We start from the raw sequence: 21982 nt of genomic DNA on the forward strand, positions 1-21982 counted from the left end.
TTAGATACAGACCTCACACACTAGATAGGATATCGTCCAAAATTTCTTTTGAGCTTCGTGCCTCAGCGAAGAAGAAAAGGTTTAAATATATTTCCTTGTTTTCCGTGACGGTACAAAAAAACGGGCTTAATAGAAAGTAATCATATATATGATTTTATTTATAGATTACCTAGTTACAGTTCCTTCTCTTATAAATTTCGTGTCTCAGAGAAGATGTTACAATTTAAAGAAAATCATGTCTGGCTTGGTCTGTAGAGAAAATAAGTTTTAAACCTGTACCAGCATTGAACGCGTTTTTCTCTAAAAATGAAATATTCATTCCATAGTCCAAATGTCTTAACTAGAACGCTTTTCAAACTCTATACAGTTTAATAATTTAACATTTTAAAGAAAATCATCTCTTACTAGCTCTGTAGAGAAAATGAGTTTCGAACGAGTACTAATATTGAACGCGTATTTCTCGAAATATCAACTATTAATTTAGAGTCCATATGTCTTAATTAAAACGCTTTTCAGGATCTGAAAAGCATAATGATTTAATATTTTCAAGTAAATCATCTCTGGCTTGGTCTGTAGAAGAAATGAGTTTTGAACGAGTACTAGAATTGATCGCGTATTTCTCGTAAAATCAACTAATAATCCCATAGTCCAAATGTCAGAATTAAAACGCTTTTCTGGCTCTGAAATGCATAATAATTCAAAATTATTAAGAAAATCATCTTTTGCTTGGTCTGAAGAGTAAATGTGTTTCAAACGAAAATTAACATTTAACGCGAATTCTCGAAAAATCAAATATTGATATTATAGGCGAAATGTCATAATTAAAACGCTTTTCAGGCTCTTAAAATCTTAATAATTCTACATTTTAATTAAAATCATTTCTGGCTAGGTAAGTAGAGAAAATGAGTTAAAAACGTGTACCAGCATTGTACGCGTATTTCTAGAAAATTCAGATATTAATCCTATAGTCCAAATCACTTAAATAAATCGCTTTTGAGGATCTTAATAGCATAATAATTAAACAATTTAAATTAAATCATCTCCTTCTTAGTCTGTATAGAAAATGAGTCCTATGTGAGTATTAGCATTGAACGCGAATTTCTCGAAAAATCAAGTTTTGATCCTATAGTCGAAATGTCAGAATTATAACGCTTCTCAGCCTCTGAAAAGCTTAATAATTCAACAATTTAATGAAAATCATCTGAGGCTAGGTCTGTAGAGAAAATGAGTTTCAAACGAGTACTAGCATTGAACGCGTATTTCTCGAAAAATCAGATATTAATCCCGTTGTCCAAATGTCTTAATTAAAACGCTTTTGAGGATCTTTAAAGCATAATAATTTAATATTTTAAAGTAAATCATCTGTGACTAGCTCTGTAGAGAAAATGAGTTTCGAACGAGTACTAGCATTGAACGCGTATTTCTCGAAAAATCAACTATTAATCCCATAGTTAAAATGTCATAATTAAAACGCTTTTCAGCCTCTGAAAAGCATAATAATTTAACATTTTGAAGTAAATCATCTCTGGCTTGGTCTGTTTAGAAAATGAGTTTTGATGTGGGTATTAGCATTGAACGCGAATTTCTCGAAAAATCAAGTTTTGATCCTACGTATAGTCAAAATTAACACCAGACATTCCCCGAATCCCTAATCTCATCCCACACCTAGAATTCGAACACTCAACACTTCAATGTCATATCCTCGAAAATTCACCAGACCCTGAAACAATCTCCCAACAAGATTCCTTGAAAAACAGTCCTTAAAACACTTGACTCAAAACTACAAAAGCAATTTTCATTCCAAACCTATTACTCAAACCACATCCATTAAATCTCACATTTCTTCGAAACAACACTCAACAAACCCCATTTTCCAAGAAAAGCCACTTAACCTGTACAAAAATAAAGTACGGGTTTAATAGAAAGTAATCATATAGAAGATTTTATTTAAAGACTAACTCGATACAAACCATACACACTCAAAAATATTTTGTCCATAGTTTCTTGTGAACCTCGTGTCTCAGCGAAGAAATAAGAATTAAGAAATATTTCCAGTGTTTTGTTGACGGTACAAATAAACGGGCTTCCTAGAAAGTAATTGTGTAGAAGATTTTATTTAAGTATTACTTAGATACAAACTCCACACATTCGATTATATCTGGTAAATAATTTCTTGTGATCTGCGTATCGTAACGAGGAAGTAAAAGTTAAAAAAACATATTTACCCCATTTTCCGCCACCTTACAAAGATTGAAAATAGGCTTAATATATAGTAATCATATAGGATACTTTATTTATAGATTACTTATATACGAACCTCGGATACTCGATAAGATTTCGTCCATAGTTTCTTGTCTCAGCGAAGAATTGATAATTAAAATATATTTCCCGGGTTTTCCGTGATGGTACAAAAATAAAAAACGTGCTTAATAGAAAGTAATCACACAGAAGATTATATTTAAAGATTACTTAGATACAAATCTCACACACTCGATAATATTTGGTGCATAGTTTCTTGTGAACTTCGTGTATCAACGCGGAAGTAAGAATTATAAAATATTTCCCTAGTTTTCCCTGATTTACTAAAATAAAATACGGGCTTAAAAGAAAGTAATCACAGAGAAGATTTTATTCAAAGATTATCTGGATACAAACCCTACACACTAGATACAATTTGGTTCATATTTTCTTGTGAAATTCGTCTTTCAGCGAGGAAGTAAGAACAAAAATATATTTCCCGGGTATTCCTTGATGGTACAAAAATTAAAAATGTTCTGAATTGAGACTAACCATATAGGAGATATATAATAATTTCTCGATACAAATCTCACACATTCAATAATGTGTTTCTTATGAATTCTATGTAAAATATCTCCCGGGTTTTCCGTTAGTGTTGCCCACGAGACGGGACGAGACGAGACTTTGGTCTGTCCCGTCCCGTCTCGTGAAAATGCTGTCTCGTCTCGTGTCTCGTCTCGAAAATATTCGTATGTCCCATCTCGTCTCCCGTCTCGAAGGGTTCTGTCTCGTCTCGTCTCGTCCCGTCTCGTTTTGTCTCGTCTCGTCTCGTAAAAGTGATCCGGGATATCATGCCAACAAAAGTCAAAAGTAGCAGAAACACAAAATATTTTTTCCGGAAAGTGGGATAAAGCTCCAAATATTTTACCATTGCCTGGTGAGAATAAATAAGGTTCGTTAATAATGAGGACATTAATATTAAAAATGCAGTTTGTTGGTTACTGATTGCTAGGTATCTTATGAAATCTACCTTGTGGTTTTTCTGGCTTCCATACAAGAGTGCTCTTTTTATTACTGCTATTCCTTTTGGAAGTTTTGAAATGTTTTCCACTAGACCTTCTTTCTTTCTGAATGTCGAACTTCCGTGCACTATAAAAATGTACATTTCTTCTTTAAATTCTAAGCTTGGCGCTCGGGAGCAACAAAAGAGATTTTAAATGTGTAGTAAGAAAACATTTCAATACTTAGTATATTACAAATAGAAAGCATTTATTGTTCTTAATATTGTTCAACATCTTCTATGACATAAGTTTCAAAAAGTGTTTCTTTGTGATATTGTGCTGTTTCTTATGCTCAGCTTATGACGCACATATTTCTTTGTTTTCTCTTTAGCCTCTAAGTCAGAGACCACCACCGCTTGATCTAATTTATCCTTCGGCAGGCACGCATCTAGAAATATATGTCGGGGGAGGGTGTCCGAGCCAAGTGTTTCAGAAAAAATGATAATAATAACAACATTAACGACAACAATTAAGCAAATGTTTAATTTAATACACTAATATAATTCATAGGTCTATTCACTTGAATATGTAAATTAATCAATTATATTATTGTTATTACATGAGATGTTACAAAGATTGTAGAAGAATAGTAATATAACAGCACGAATAATAGCTAATATCTAGCTTACGTGTAGTTAAGATCGCCAAAATCTGCATAAAAACAGCTGTCCTGGCTAGAAGTTTAATGTCAAAAAAGGTGATAAATTGAATATTTGTTAAATAACAAAAAAGGATGTTACATCCAGTTGACGAAAAATAAAGTTCCTGATTAATATTTTATGCTCATTATTATAAGTAGTAGTATACATAAATCTTCAGTGATACTGTCATTCAAAGCCGTATGATCGCAATAAAATCCTTGTTCGGCAGGAATAAGTAACCATCGATTATGCTAAACAAATATATTTTTTGTTTAGCTAGAGCAAGGTCCCAGGAAGATTCAAGAAGCCGATCCTGCAAAAGTGTATGTTGTACGAAGCGAAGAAACGTGACAAAACCTCCACGTATGGAAGGCAAACCCGCATATATTTTATATCGCACATTTACAGAGCCGTGCCTCCTGAAGTTACAAAAATCCCAACTTCAATGATTCTTTTAGACATGATATAGTTGAAAAAAATATGTTTAGATGCACCAAAAGTGCATCATTATCAGATTATGCATTAAACGTGTTATTGAAATCAACATATTTGTGTAAATTGGGTGCCTCCCGATGGCGTATTAATAACGTCGAGGTCTTGTAATCAAGGGTCTCCTCGTTCGATACCAAATGGAGGCACAAAGTGGATCGGATCACACTTTAAACTGTAGGTCGATTCGCGATTTACCCTATTTGTGAATCAAGTGGACTTAAAACCCAATATCAACCTTAAGAATATTAGAATCCACTAATTCACACGCAGCTAAGTCAAATTTCACACATCCCTTTTCATCCTCGTTCATAGACTTTCTGCAATACTCTTGTGCATGTGGGTTGCATCCCACCAGGTGCGACACATGTGAAGAGTTATTCTTTCCCTGTACTGCGTTATTTCTTTCCATAACAGTAAGGCTAAATTCTTGTTTTATCTGAACTTTTTTATCTGAAGGAAACAACTCTCAAGTCTCAACAATTATAATTTTTTGCTTAAATTTCCTATAATTTATACAAACAGTAGCACATATCACGTCCTTTGGTGCAACACTGTCAACAGCTAATGTTACTTTCCTCGTCCTAATAAATTTACTTCCAACCAGTGACGGCGCCAGGGAAATGTGACTGGGGGGGGCGAAAGGCTGGCAATAAAATATTGTAAGGAGGTAGTCACATTAAAACGCCATAAAACACTACACATATAAATATATATACATATATAATAATACTTATAATAATGACTATTATAATAATTATAATAATAATTATAATAATAATTATTATTATTATATTCATGTATGGTGTTTTGTGTTTGTCTTTTATTTAGAGTAGACGTTGACTGCCTAAATTTACTTCTTGATTACTAGTTTATCTCCACATGATTCGTTTTAATAAAGACATTAATTCTTTTTTATTGTTAAGTTGCGTTGTCTCTAGTAGCCTATTTCAGTATTGAAAGACATTCATAATTTTATAATTCATCGTCTTTCTTGAGATGAAACTACTGATATAAATATTTAAGTTATAAGATAATAATATAAATGACGAAAAAATGCTTCGAAGAGTTTAATTTTCTTGCAAAATAAACGTGACGTTGGAAGAAATGAATCTTCTTAAGTATTAGAAAAATGTGAGGCATTTAGTGAAGTGTATTTCTCCTGTAGGAGAATTCTGCTCTGTGTGGTTTGGAGAACACATTGCCACCTTTGGTACGTCCAGGACATGACATTTCTTCTCAATGGCAAGAACAGCCAAATGAGGCAGTTTGCATCCAGCATCCTGTTTCGAGCAAGCCTTTTCAAAGATTTTAAGGACAACCATCTTCGTAATGCTGACGATTTTTGGGCAAAATTTGTATTTCACCTTTCAGGGAAATGTTATCACAGGATAAAAAAAATCAGACAAAGATTAAAGTTATCTCACGATTCAAGAAATATTCTGACCCTGGCATTACTTACTCTTACTCTACCACTCCAACGTATGTCTGTGCTAAACAATTACAGGCACCTATGGGGTTCGTGGGAAGATGTTCTTCGATTTTGATATGTTCGAGAAAGAGCGAACCTGTATTAAATGATTGAAGCGTGGCAAATCCTAAATAGCGTTATTTTACGTGCCCGCGATATGTTTTGATTCGAATTTTAAGTGTAATTTGCATTTTAAGGTTCATGTTCAATACATTTCGAAATAATATATCCTCATTAACTTCAAGAGTATCGAAGAAATTCCCTTTCTTAAGGTTTCCTCAGACTCATCATCTCGAAATTCAAGTCCCTGAATAGTAAGAAACCGCGATGAATCCACAACAACTGACATTTAGTGCCGGGTTTTTTCGATCACCTTTAGTCCCAGGTTCGATACCCAGTGGAGGCACTTTAAGCTAAGTCCCGATTGACTTTGCTGTGCATAAAATGGACTTAAAACACCAAATCAACCAACCAATCAAATCTTGAATCAACTTTGAATGTATTTTAATAATTAGCGTTGTCACTAACGAACACGATTAGAATAATTTGCGCGTACTACAGATGATGTCTTGTGGTCCTGAAAATATTCGTGATGTTTTAAAACCATCCACATTCAACACTTTTTCCCAGTTCTTAAAACTTTTTAAAACTTAGGTTAATCTCGACGATTATAGGACATAAATGAATGAGAAATCACCTATGCCCAGGTAGGCGCTCGAATCTTGAACGAAAGTCACATACACATAGCTATATATATATACTAAACAAATTAATATTTGTTAATCAAGTTGGTATTATAAACAGGAAAGTGATGTCATGCAGAATACACCACTTTGAAAAGGTGAAAATCGTCATATACTTATAAATGAACTCTCTTTATTATTTGATATTTAATTAACTTCAGTTGGAGGGCCCTGGAGAGGGCGAAGTGGCGCCCCTTGCCTCCTCAGGCGTCGTCACTGCTTCCAACCCTCTAATAACTTCGCTGCTGATGGCCTCACCTTCGAAATGGAAGCTTGTGTGTCGGCGAATAATACAAAGAACTTGTGTTCACTGTCCCTCTTGCATTCAAAGTTTGCCGTTTTCCTTTTCAGCTTTTCCTGCAAAACTTCCTGTCAGCAAGCAAAGCAAATTACAGAATTTTTATTGCGCCTCCCTTGCATCAACTTTCATTCCTACTTTAGGCCTGGATTTATGGCACTTACCCGCTACTGCAGGTTTGCCCCCTGAAGGAACGGTGTCCATTGTTCAAAGCAAAACCTCTGTCAGTGGGAAGCGGCGAAAAATAGTCTCGGAAAACGCCCTGGCCGTAAATAGGCTCCCGCCACCCTGACGTTGCTGTCAGCTTCCCTCTGAAGTTTGATAAAACTACTTTGTGAAATTTGTTTAGTAACGATTGAATCGGAACTGGACCCACACTTTAAAATGGGATTCAAATCACTATGTTCCTTCACGGATTATCGAACCCGGCACCCCTTGATTACAAGGTGAAGTGCTACCACTGTACCATCGGGGAGTCCCAATAAAACAAAGTTTCCTTCTACGACGATTATACAGAAGTTAGTGCACTTCCTTCATATGAAATCTATTCTATATCAGGCTCAGTATTTCGTTATAACAATGACATTTTTTTAATGGCCGCGGTATTTTGACCGTGCGAAGGTAGCATAATCATTAGTCTTTTAATTGGGGGCTAGAATGAATGGTTGGACGAGGAATAGACTGTCTTTAGTTAATTAATATATAATTTTACTTTAGAGTGAAAAGGCTTTATTTTTTTAAGGGGACGATAAGACCCTATAGATCTTTATATTATTTTAATGATGTTTTGATTAGTAATATAATTATATATATTATTAAATAGTATTTTGTTGGGGTGATGGGAAGATAATAATTAGCTATTTTTTTTTTAATATTCAATAATTTTTGTTATTTGGATCCATTTTTAGTGATTTAAAGAATAAGTTACCTTAGGGATAACAGCGTAATCTTTCTTGAGAGATCATATCGACAGGAGGGGTTGCCACCTCGATGTTGGATTAAGATATCATTTGGGGGTAGCATTTCAAATTTGATGGTCTGTTCGAGCTTTAATTTCTTACATGATCTGAGTTCAAACCGGCGTGAGCCAGGTTGGTTTCTATCTCTTAATATTAAAAGTGTTTCAGTACGAAAGGACCAAATACTTATATTATATATATAATATTGATTAATAATAATTACTATTATGGCAGAGAAGTGCATTGAATTTAGAATTCAATAATGAAGATAAATTTCTTTTTATAGTAGATGATATCAGATTTATTTATTGGAGTTATTTCTTTTATTATTTTAGTTGTATGTGTTTTAATTAGAGTTGCTTTTTTTACTTTATTTGAGCGCAGGGTTTTAGGTTATATTCAAATTCGTAAGGGGCCTAATCGGGTTGGGATTTGTGGTATTTTTCAGCCTTTTGCTGATGCAGTTAAATTATTTACTAAGGAGCAAACATTACCTACTTTGAGAAACTATTATCCATATTATATATCTCCAGTTTTTAGTTTATTTTTGTCTTTGGTTGTTTTTCCATATCACACCTTATTATTTAATTTTTATTTGGGGGTATTTTTCTTTTTATGTTGTATGAGAATAGGAGTGTATAGAGTAATATCTGCTGGGTGGGCATCTAATTCTAATTATGCGTTACTTGGGGGTCTTCGAGCCGTTGCTCAAACTATTTCTTATGAGGTTAGATTAGTATTAATTTTACTATCTTTTATTTTTTTAATTGGTGGCTATAATTTACTTTTATTTAATGTTTTTCAGGATTATTTATGGTTTATCTTTATTGCTTTACCGTTGGCGTTAGCCTGATTGAGTTCTTGTTTAGCTGAAACTAACCGGACTCCTTTTGATTTTGCTGAGGGGGAATCTGAACTTGTTTCTGGGTTTAATGTTGAGTATAGCGCTGGTGGATTTGCTTTAATTTTTATATCTGAATATGCTAGTATTTTATTTATAAGTGTTTTATTTAGAATTTTATTGTTGGAGGGATACCACTTTTCTTATTTTTTTTTACTTAAGGGTTATTTTTTTAGGATTTATTTATATTTGAATTCGAGGGACACTACCACGATTTCGTTATGATAAACTTATATATTTAGCTTGAAAAAGTTTTCTTCCGGTTTCTTTAAATTATTTTTTTTTTTTTTGTTGGTTTTAGGGGGTTGATTGTATCAATTTATATTTAGTTGCATAATAATTAGAATGTGAAGACTTCTAGAATATTTATATTCTATTTTATGTTTTCAAGACATACACTTAAAGTTTCAGTCAAGAAGTCATTTTTTTAAGATTTTATCTCATAGTAGTAGGGTTGCTGGGGATATAATGAAATATATAAAATATATAATTGTTAATACTTGCCCAGTAGTAATGTATGGAGTTTCTACGGGTCGGGCTCCAATTCAGGTTAATAAAATAAAGGTTGCAAATATTAATCAAAATAATACTTGATTTAATGGATAAAATTGTAGTCCACGAAAATTTCTTTTATGGTGTATTGGTATAATAAATAAAATTATAATAGATAATACTAGTGCTACTACTCCTCCAAGCTTATTTGGGATTGATCGTAGAATGGCGTATGCAAACAGAAAGTATCACTCTGGTTGAATGTGTACTGGGGTTACTAGTGGATTTGCAGGGGTAAAGTTTTCAGGGTCTCCTAGGGTTGTTGGAAATATTAATGAGAGTTGTATTAGTCTTAAAATTATAAGTATAAACCCTAATATATCTTTTATTGAGAAGTATGGGTGGAATGGAATTTTATCCATGTTGCTATTAATAGATAGTGGATTATTAGACCCAGTTTGATGCAAGAAAAGTAGATGAATTATGGATATTGCTATTAAAATAAATGGTAATAAAAAATGAAAGGCGAAGAATCGAGTTAGTGTAGCACTATCTACTGCAAATCTCCCCCAAATTCATTGGACTAACGTAGTCCCTAAATATGGAATTGCCGAGAGTAAATTAGTAATTACTGTCGCACCTCAAAATGATATTTGCCCTCATGGTAATACATATCCAACAAATGCTGTTGCTATTGTTGCTAATATAATTATAACCCCAATAGATCATGAGTGAAAATATAAGTAGGATCCATAATATATTCCTCGTCCAACATGTATATATATACAAATAAAAAATATGGAGGCGCCATTAGCATGAATAGTTCGTAGTATTCACCCATAATTCACATCTCGGCAGATGTGTATTACTCTAGAAAGGCTAAATCTGTTCTTGAAATATAATGTATTGCTAAAAAAAGACCTGTTAAGATTTGGATTGAAAGACATATTCCTATGAGTGAGCCAAAATTTCATCAATAGGAAATATTTAGTGGGGCTGGCAAGTATACTAATGCATTATTTGCTAATTTGAGTAGAGGGTGATAAATCCGTGCTGGTTTTGTCATTTGTAATTATTTAATTATTTTTAGAGGCCCATGTGAAAGTCTAGTAATTTTTACAACTGCAATTAATGTAATAAATAGATATACTACTGTTATAGTAGTTATTATTATAATGGATTCATTGTATAATTTTATTCCTGGTAAGGGTGGTGTACTTCTTCAGGTTGTATAAGTATCTATATTTTGTAGTATTGAGGGGGTTAATAATGGGTCTATTATTATTAATATAAATAAACATAATAATATTAACGCTACACTCATAATTATTATTTTTGTTCTTATTTTAAATATTTCATTTGGTGTAAGTCTTGTTGTATAAATAAATGGAACTAATATTCCTCCTAAAAATACTAGAAATAATACATAGGAAAGTCATGTGGATTTTAAGAATGTGGATATTGTTAGGCATGCAGTAATAGTTTGTATAATTAGTGTGATCTCCTTAGACAGTGGATGTTTTATGTATAATATTATTAGTGCTAATAGTAATATAACAGTAATTAGTATTAATTGTATTTTAATATCAAGGGGTAGTTTAATAAAAATATTGGCTTTGGGAGCTAATGATGATGTAATTATATCTTCCTTGATGTTTTTAGAATTATTAATTCATTAATGATTTACAAGACCATTGTTTTTATTAAACTATAAAAACTTATGTTAAGAGTATTATTTATATTATTTATTTTATTTACTAGATTTTTATGCTTTATTTCTCAACGTAGGCACTTATTAGTAACTCTATTAAGACTTGAATTTATTGTGTTATCCTTATATTTATATATAACTTATTATTTTATTAATAATCAGGAAGAAGCTTATTTTTGTTTATTATTTATTTCGTTCTGTGTATGTGAGGGGGCTCTTGGTCTATCTGTTATAGTATCAGTTACACGTACTCATGGTAATGATTATTTTAATTCTTTTGTATTATTGAAATGTTAAAATATATTTTTTATTTTATATTTTTAATCCTTTTGAGATTTAATAGTTCTTTATGAATGGTGGTTCAAATTTCTATTATTTTTGGTTGTTTTTTGTTTTTATTAATAGTATGATTTGGTATCGGAGTATGGGGGGCTGGTTATTTTATTGGCTTAGATGTGATGTCTTACTCTTTAATTTTGCTTAGCATTTGAATTATTTTTTTAATAATAGTGGCTAGAAATAGTATTATATCTATTTATTTTTATCCTTGTAGATTTATATTTTTGTTAATTATTTTATTATTATTGTTAATATTAACTTTTATAAGAATAATTTTTTTTTTATTTTATTTGTTTCTTGAGGGATCATTAGTACCTACTTTATTTTTAATTTTAGGGTGAGGGTATCAGCCAGAACGAGTACAAGCGGGGGTATATTTACTTTTTATACATTACTTGCTTCTTTACCTCTTTTGGTTGGTATTTTATGTTAAATTATAAGGTGGGGGGTTTATATATATATATATATTTAGATATATTAATATTGATATATTAGAATGGTGTTTGCCTTTTTAGTAAAAATACCTATATTTTTGGTTCATTTGTGATTACCTAGGGCTCATGTTGAGGCTCCAGTTAGTGGGTCTATGATTTTGGCTGGGATTTTATTAAAGCTCGGAGGGTATGGGATTTTGCGAATTATTTCTTGTATTGAGAGATTAGCTGTTAAATATAATATTTTTTGATTTGGTATTAGCATTGTTGGAATTTGAATAATTAGTCTTGTTTGTATACGTCAAATTGATTTAAAGGCTTTGGTTGCATATTCATCTGTAGCACATATAGGTCTTGTTTTGATGGGGATTATAACTATAGGGGCATGAGGAATAAATGGTAGTCTTACTTTAATAGTAGCACATGGTCTTTGTTCTTCTGGAATATTTTGTCTAGTAAATATTACTTATGAACGATTAGGTAGTCGTAGTATATTAATTAATAGGGGGATAATTAGTTATATTCCTAGATTATCTTTATGATGATTTATATTGAGAATTACTAATATAGCTGCCCCCCCTTCTATTAATCTGTTGGGTGAAATTAGTCTATTAAATAGAATTATTGGGTGATCCTACTTTAGTTTTGTAGGTGTTGCATTACTCTCCTTTTTAAGTGCTGGTTATACTTTATATTTATATTCTTACCCTCAACATGGAATATACTACTCTGGTGTATTTTCTTGCTGAAGAAGTAACATTCGTGAATATTTATTATTATTTTGTCATTTATTTCCATTAAATTTTTTAATTGTTTTTTGTTCTCCAATATTTCATTGAATTTAAATTATTTAAGTAGTTTAAGTAGAATAGTAAGTTGTGGACTTACTGGTAGCTAAAAAGTTCTTAGATCAATGGTTTTTAATTTTTTTATTACAAGTATAGTATCAATTATTTTATTAATTAGTAGAATAATTTTATTATTATTAGGGATAATATTTTTAATTAGGGATATTACAATTTTTATTGAGTGAAATATTGTTAATTTGAATAGTTCTAGTATTATCATAACAATATTATTTGATTGAATATCTTTAATTTTTATAGGATTAGTTATATATATCTCTTCTATGGTTATTAATTATAGAGGTTCTTATATAGAAGGGGATTATAATATAAATCGATTTATTATTTTAGTTTTATTATTTGTCGGGTCTATAATGTTTTTAATTATTTCTCCTAATATTATTAGAATTATTTTAGGATGGGATGGTCTAGGACTAGTTTCTTACTGCCTAGTAATTTATTATCAGAATGTTTGTTCCTATTCTGCTGGAATATTAACTGCTTTGTCTAACCGAATTGGTGATGTATTTATTTTATTATCTATTGCTTGAATATTAAATTATGGTAGCTGAAATTATATCTATTATTTATGATTAGTTTCTGACTTTCATAAAATATTAATTACTAGATTTATTATTATTGCTGGGATAACAAAGAGTGCACAAATTCCATTTTCTGCATGATTGCCGGCAGCTATGGCTGCACCCACCCCAGTTTCTGCATTAGTTCATTCTTCTACTTTGGTTACTGCTGGAGTTTATTTATTAATTCGTTTTGGAGATATACTGATATATATACTGTTTTTGGTAGGATACTCTTATTACTGTCAGGGTTAACTATATTTATAGCTGGGGTTGGTGCTAATTTTGAATATGATTTGAGGAAAATTATTGCTTTATCTACATTAAGACAACTTGGGTTAATAATGTTAACATTATCTGTGGGGTTAAAGGAGTTATCATTTTTCCATTTATTGACACATGCTATATTTAAGTCTTTATTGTTTTTATGTGCCGGTGTAGTTATTCATGTAATAGGGGATGTTCAGGATATTCGTTGTATGGGGGGTCTAATTAATAAAATACCAATAACTATTTCTTGTATAATAATTTCTAGTCTTGCCTTATGTGGAATACCGTTTTTGGCTGGGTTTTATTCTAAGGATTTAATTTTGGAAATATTAAGTATATCTTCTTTTAATTTAGTAATATTTGTTTTATTATGAGTTTCTACGGGTATAACTATAGCCTATAGTTTTCGATTAAATTATTATTTAGTTGGTAAATCTTATAGAGGTATATCATTTCAATTCTTTTCAGATGATGGGGGATGAGGCATATTTAAAGGTATGTTAGGCCTATTATTCTTATCTATTGTAGGTGGTTCTGGGTTAATATGATTAATATTTCCTTCTGTTTTTGTTATTATTATCCCACTTAGTTTGAAAATAGGGGCAATTATATGTATTTTATTGGGAGGGTGAATTGGGTATAATATTACATCTTTCTTGTTCGAAATTTATCCATTTTTTAATAATAAAATAATATATTATTTATTAGGGGGGATATGATTTTTACCTTATTTATCCTCTGGTGGATTAATTGGTAGTTCATTTATTACTGGAGGTCTATATATTAAGGCTGTTGATTATGGATGAAGTGAACTTATGGGGGGACAGGGAGTCTATAAATATATAAGGAGTGGTTCTTTAAATATCCAATTAATACATTCTAATTATTTTAATATTTATTTTATATTTTCATTTTTAATAGTAATTTTATTAATAATTTATATGTGTTTATATAGCTTATAATAAAGCATAATATTGAAGTTATTAGGAAGGATAAAATAATTCTATAGGCATTTCTTGAACTTATTTAAAGTTCAGCTTTATCATGAAAAGATAATGTAATTTTATACTAAAGAAATAGTGTGAGAGTATTAATGGAGTTTCACCACTAAAGATGGAAGTTAGCAGCCCCCACTTAATAATATACCCCTTAACTGAGGAGATAATCCTAATTTTATTATTAACATTAATATGCCGCCTTCCTTTGGCTTCAGTCAAATAAGCAAGGGTAATATATACCAATTTATTCAGGTCGAAGCTGATTGCTTTTGCTTCTTGCTCAATAAAGTAAATTGAACTATTCAATACCTTTTGAATGCAACTCAAATATTATTATTAACTATTACTCTAGCATGCTCATTCTAGTGATCCTTGGGTTCATTCATGATATAAACCTAAAAGCAAGATTAATAGGAATAGGAGTCTAACACATATTCAATATATTAGTTTTGAATTAGTAATAATAACTGTTATTGGTAATAGTAATACAATTTCTACATCAAAAATTAGAAAAATTACTGCAATTAGAAAGAATTTTATAGAGAATGGAATTCGTGCTGAGGATTTTGGGTCAAATCCACACTCAAACGGTGATCTTTTTTCTCGGTCTGTAATTATTTTTTTTGATAGTAATGTGGATAATATTATTACAATTGAGGTAATTATTATAATTAATAATGAGGTACTTATGATTATATTAATTATTTACTTTATTTTATTATAATCTTTTTAATTGGAAGTTAAGCGTACTTTAAATATACTAAGTAAATTATCTACCTCATCAGTAAATTGAAATATAAAGGAATAATCATACTACATCTACGAAATGTCAATATCAGGCTGCTGCTTCAAATCCGAAGTGATGTGTTGGTGAAAAATGGCATAAGATGTGTCGAGCTAAACATACCCCTAGGAATGTTGATCCAATAATAACATGTAACCCATGAAATCCTGTTGCTATAAAGAATGTGGATCCATATACTGCATCAGCGATAGTAAAGGGGGATTCATAATATTCATATGCCTGAAGAATAGTAAAATATATTCCTAATATTAGTGTTAATATAAGGGCTTGCGTTGTATGTGAGTGGTTTTTTCTAATAACCCATGATGGGCTCATGTTACTGTTACTCCTGAGGCTAGTAAAATTGCTGTATTTAATAAAGGTACTTGTATTGGGTTAAATGGAGTAATTCCCCTTGGTGGTCATAATATCCCCAGTTCAATTGTTGGGGATAATCTTCTATGGAAAAATGCTCAAAAGAAGGATACAAAAAATAATACCTCTGAGATAATAAATAGAATTATGCCCCATCGTAGTCCTATTATAACTTGATTTGTATGTAATCCTTGATATGTTCCCTCTCGTGAAATATCTCGTCATCATTGAATTATTGTAAGAAGTATAGTTGTTATTCCTATTGATAATAGAATTATATTTTGTTGGTGAAATCATCTAATTATCCCTGTTGTTAATATTATTGCTAATATATGTTTTGTATTATTGATTCACCCAAACAATATAAATGATAATCATATTGGTAGGGCCAGGGTTAGGGTAAATACTAAGTGACTTGATCTAGTAAATACATAGGGTAGTAATCCTATTGAATTATTAAATAAGATTATTGAAAATATACTAATAAATATTAGGGTTCTTCCCTGGTGACTAATTATCCCTAAAAATGTTTTAAATTCTTCATGTAACTTTATTATTATTATGTTATATAATATAGAGGTTCGTGATTGTATTAATCAAAATGGGGCTGGGATTATTAATAATCCCAGGAATGTTCTTATTCAATTTAGTGATATATTTATAATTGATGATGTTGGATCGAATGATGAAAATAATCTTGTTATCATTTTCAGTATTTAATTTTTGGTTTATTTTCTATTTTAAAGTTGTTACTATTTAATAATTTATTATAATTATAATAATTGATGATTATAAATAGAAAATAAATTGATATAAATATTATAAATAGAATAATTCAATTTAATGGGTATATTTGTGGAATAAAAAAGTATCTATAAAGATAATTTAGGTTTGACATTCCTATGTTATAGATTAACTAACTCTTTTCATTAGAAGTAGTTGTTATATTACTATTTTGTGGTTTAAGAGACCATTACTTACTTTTCAGTCATCTAATGATTCTTGTATAATTTTTATTAGTCAATTAATAAAAGATTTGTGAGTTGTAGTTTCAACAATATTTGGTATGAATCTATGATTAGAACCACAAATTTCTGAACATTGTCCGAAAAATAAGCCAATTCGACTAATATTTACTCCTGCCTGGTTAAGTCGTCCTGGGGTGGCATCTATTTTAATCCCTATGGATGGTATGGCTCATGAGTGTAATACATCTGCAGATGTAGTTAGTACTCGGATATCTATGTTAATTGGTAATACTGTTCGATTATCTACATCTAATAATCGAAATGAGTCTATAGATATTTCATTTGTTGGGGATATATATGAGTCAAATTCTGCCCTTATAAAATCGGAGTATTCATAACTTCAATATCATTGATGTCCAATAGTTTTAAGGGTCAATGAAGGTTGATTAATTTCATCTAATAAGTATAATAAACGTAGAGAGGGTAGGGCAATAAAAACTAGGGTAATTGCTGGTATAATTGTTCATATTGTTTCTAATGTTTGTCCTTCTAAAAGTATTCGGTTTGTTAATTTGTTATTAAATAATGATGCTATTAAGTATCCTACTAATACTGTAATTATAATTAAAATTAATATTGTGTGGTCATGGAAAAATATTATTTGTTCTATTAATGGGGAGGATCTATCTTGTAATCCTACTTGATTTCAGGTTGCCACTTTTAAGTAAGGGATATTCCTTATATTTGAAGCTTAAATTCAATGCACTTCTCTGCCACCTTAAAAATTAGTTGTTAGTAAGTAGTATTGGGAGTTCTGAATATGTATGTTGAGAGGGAGGTGACATTTGATACCATTCAATTGATGATGCTTGTTGTAGATTAAATAATGTTGGTCGGGCACTTGTCATACCTTCTCAGGTAATAAAAATTATAATAATTACTGCTGTAAATGATAAGATTGATCCTAATCTTGAAACAACATTTCATATTGTATATGCATCTGGATAATCCGAATATCGTCGCGGTATTCCTCTTAATCCTAGAAAATGTTGTGGGAAGAATGTTAAGTTAACTCCAATAAATATTGAGATAAATTGAATTTTTAATCAATCTGGATTTATTATTACTCCTGTAAATAATGGAAATCAATGTACTAGTCCTGCTATAATAGCAAATACTGCTCCTATAGATAATACATAATGAAAATGTGCTACAACATAGCATGTGTCATGCAGCACAATGTCTAGTGATGAATTTGTTAATACTACTCCTGTTAATCCCCCTATTGTAAATAAGAAAATAAATCCTAATGCTCATAATATTGATAGAGAGTAATTAATTTGTGTTCCATGTAGTGTTGCAATTCATCTAAATACCTTAATTCCTGTTGGTACAGCGATAATTATTGTAGCTGCAGTAAAATATGCTCGAGTATCAACATCTATTCCTACAGTAAATATATGATGTGCTCATACAATAAATCCTAGGAACCCAATTGCTATTATTGCATAAATTATTCCAAGAACTCCAAATGTTTCTTTTTTACCTCTTTCTTGAATTACAATATGTGAAATTATTCCAAATCCCGGTAGAATTAGAATATATACTTCTGGGTGTCCAAAGAATCAGAATAGGTGTTGATATAAGATTGGGTCTCCACCACCAGATGGGTCAAAAAATGAGGTATTTAAATTTCGATCTGTTAATAGCATTGTAATTGCTCCTGCTAGAACTGGTAGTGATAATAATAGTAGAACTGCAGTGATTACTACTGACCATACGAATAATGGTACTCGTTCTATGGATATTCCTATAGTTCGTATATTAATTACTGTTGTAATAAAATTTACTGCCCCTAGAATAGAGGATACTCCTGCTAAATGTAATGAAAAAATTGATAAATCTACAGAGGCTCCGGCATGTGCAATTCCTGCAGATAGGGGAGGATATACTGTTCAACCAGTTCCTGCACCACTCTCTACAATTCTTCCTGATAATAGTAGAGTTAATGATGGAGGTAGTAATCAAAATCTTATATTATTTAATCGTGGGAAGGCTATGTCTGGGGCTCCAATTATTAAAGGTACTAGTCAGTTTCCAAATCCCCCAATTATAATAGGTATTACTATGAAAAAAATTATAATAAATGCGTGTGCAGTTACAATCACATTGTAGATCTGATCATCTCCAATTAAACTTCCTGGTTGGCCTAATTCTATACGTATTAAGATACTTAATGATGTTCCAACTATTCCTGATCATACTCCGAAAATTAAATATATTGTACCAATATCTTTATGGTTAGTAGAAAATAATCATCGTTGCAAGAATGAGATGACTGAAGTTATAGGTGATAAACTGTAAATTTATGTATGAGTTTAAAACTCTCTCATTAAATTTTGGCTTTATAGTTAAGAATAATAATTTTGAACTGCAATTTCAGGGTGATACATATATGTATTAAGGCCTAAAAGAGTACCCCTTATTTATGACTTTGAAGGTCATTAGTTTAAAATTAACTTAAGACCTTATAAAGATTTTATAGAGATATGTAAATTGGTTGGATTATAGGTAGTCCACATACTGAGAGAAAAATTGTAACTACTGATAATACTTGTTCTTTTAAGTTTAATGGCTTGTTGTTAATGATATTCCATATATTAGTTTTATAATTTATTAAAATTGATGTAAGTGAGGTTCGTAAGTAATAATATAAGGTTAGCAACGATATGCTAATTAGGATTATAATTATAATTAATTGCTTAAAGTTGGTTGTTTGGATAATGACTATCCATTTTGGTAAAAACCCTAGTAGAGGTGGTAGTCCACCAAGAGATAATATTGATATGAATAAAGATATTTTTTTAATGGGCGGAAGTTTTAATATAAACAGTTGATGGACGTAGTATGTTTTGTTTATTGAAAATAACATAATGGTAGAGGTAGTTATAAGGATGTATAGTAGTAAATATGTTAACCAGGTATTATCTTCTGATGTTATTCTTAGAATAATTCATGATATGTGGTTAATTGATGAAAAGGCTATAATTTTTCGTAACGAGGTTTGATTTAATCCTCCAATTGCTCCAATAATTGCTGATGTTCTAATTGTTAAAATTAAAATTATGTTTAAATTGTCAATTACATAACTAAGCAATGTTGATGGAGCAATTTTTTGAATAGTTGTTATTACTAGGCAGTTAATTCATGTTATTCCTTCTATAACTTCTGGTATTCAAATGTGAAATGGAGCAGCTCCTATTTTTATTAATAAAGCTATGGTTAAAAGCTGGATCTGTATATTGAAGTTTGCAGCATTAATTATAATTAATGCTGCAGCCAAAATTATTGATGATGCTAATGCTTGAATTAGGAAGTATTTAAGTGATGCTTCTGTATTTCGTTGATTATTTGGTGTAGAAATTAATGGGATAAAAGATATTAGATTAATTTCTAAGCCTATTCAGGCTGCATATCATGAGGTGGAAGAAATAGAAAGGAGGGTTCCTATTGTGAGGGTCAATAGGAATATTATTTTCTTGGGGGTTGTGAGCATTAAAAAGGGAAGGATTAATTATAGACCTTCATATGTGGGGTCTGAGCCCTCTAGCTTAATTAGCTTACCTTTTTATTATATTTTGGTGTATGATGCACTATGGGGTTTGATACCATTGGAGAAAGTTTAATTCTTTCAATTATAAAAATTCATTTTTGTTACAAATAAATTAATAAGAACATGTTAAATTTCATGTATACTTTACCCTATCATGGTAATCCTTTTTCAGACATCTTATTTATATATAAGTTATAATAGTGGGTTAATAATACTATTTATTAGACTTTTATTGTTATGATCAATAAGTAGAACCTATTTATTAAATAATATAAAATACTTCAGAATCCTTTTTAATTTTATCCAATTTTTTTTAAGTTTTTGTAGTCTAACTTAAAGTAATTGACTTAATTAACATGTCATTTTAATACTTATTGAGTCTAGAGAAAAAAGAAGTTAATATATTTATATAGAACACAATTTTGAGGGAAAAAAAATTGTGTTCTATATAGTATGGGAAAGTGAGTAAAAATAAAAAGGGAGGAAATTTTCGTGAGATAATTTCTAATTATAATTTAATTTAATATAATACATACTATATAATAATAAAGAACCTCTCTTTATATTTTAGAACTAAAGTTTTATTCTAGCTTAAAATTCCCTAGTTAAATTTTACATATGTATTTATTAAAGAGAGGGAAAATTTCCGCCAATTTTTTATGGGTTGAGACGGTGTATTTGAATTTAGTTCGCAGTGTGTGGTTTTGTTTAATTTTAATGTAAATTAGATTACAGGATTTTAAATTTTAATATTTATTTTGTCCGGCTAAATTCGTGCCAGCTGCCGCGGTTAGACGTGGGGACATAAGTGGAGAGTTGTTGGCTTAATTGTAGTAATAATTGATTTTTGGTTGTTTATATTTTATTTATTAGGTGAAATTTTTAATATAATTTGTTCTTTATTTTTATTAATTCTATAAAGGTGATATGTTAAACTAGGATTAGATACCCTATTATTATCATTGTAAATTTGGTTTGAGTAGTATTAGTTATGATCTTGAAACTCAAAGAATTTGGCGGTGCTTTATTCTATTTAGAAGAACCTGTCCCGTAATCGATATTCCGCGTTTTATTTGACCTATTATTGTAAAGTATCAGTTTGTATACCACCGTAATTTGAATATTTAAATATATATATTCTTTTTTTCTGTTGAAATATATTTCAGGTCAAGGTGCAGCTTATTAGTGGGTGGAGATGGGTTACATTATGTTGATTTGGATAATATATTGAAATTATATTTGAAATTGGATTTAATTGTAATTTTGTTTTAGAATAACATTTTGGTTTATTAGCTCTAGGGCATGCACACATCGCCCGTCGCTTTCATTTATATAGGTGAGATAAGTCGTAACATAATAGGTGTACCGGAAGGTGTACCTTGTTTGAATATAATATCAAAATATTTCTGTTAGTTAGAATATTCATTTACATTGAGTAGTTAGTCGTGCAATTCGACATATTTTGATAGAAATTTTATTACTATTTGAATTTAGTTTATAAGTTGATTTTATATGAAAAGTAATTTTATTGGGGTTGGTTATATACTTAGTGTATATGAATTAGTTTGTTATAGGTTATTAGTACAGTGTTGGGATTTATTAAATATATGAAATATTGATTTTTATTATAGGAGATGTCAATAATCGTACCTTTTGTATCAGGGAGGATTAAATTTTAATTGAATATTCTATTTTCTCGAAGGGTGAGGAGCTAGTAGACTAATTTTAAGGTAAAAGTGTTATATTTTTCTGTTAAAATTGTTATTTGTAA

General features: G+C 30.4%; 4 pseudogenes; 2 read left to right on the forward strand and 2 right to left on the reverse strand.

The window, feature by feature from the left end:
• Window positions 1-8189: 8189 nt before the first annotated feature.
• Window positions 8190-9102, forward strand: LOC145982381 (NADH-ubiquinone oxidoreductase chain 1 pseudogene; annotated as a pseudogene).
• Window positions 9103-9220: 118 nt separating this feature from the next.
• LOC145982382 (cytochrome b pseudogene) lies at window positions 9221-10359 on the reverse strand (annotated as a pseudogene).
• Window positions 10360-10745: 386 nt separating this feature from the next.
• On the forward strand, window positions 10746-16672 carry LOC145982383 (NADH-ubiquinone oxidoreductase chain 4 pseudogene; annotated as a pseudogene).
• An 8-nt stretch (window positions 16673-16680) lies between these two features.
• LOC145982384 (cytochrome c oxidase subunit 2 pseudogene) lies at window positions 16681-17822 on the reverse strand (annotated as a pseudogene).
• Window positions 17823-21982: the final 4160 nt, after the last annotated feature.

Source organism: Lepisma saccharinum, unplaced genomic scaffold, assembly GCF_977018435.1.
Source record: "Lepisma saccharinum unplaced genomic scaffold, izLepSacc3.1 HAP1_SCAFFOLD_162, whole genome shotgun sequence".
Lineage (NCBI taxonomy): Eukaryota > Metazoa > Arthropoda > Insecta > Zygentoma > Lepismatidae > Lepisma > Lepisma saccharinum.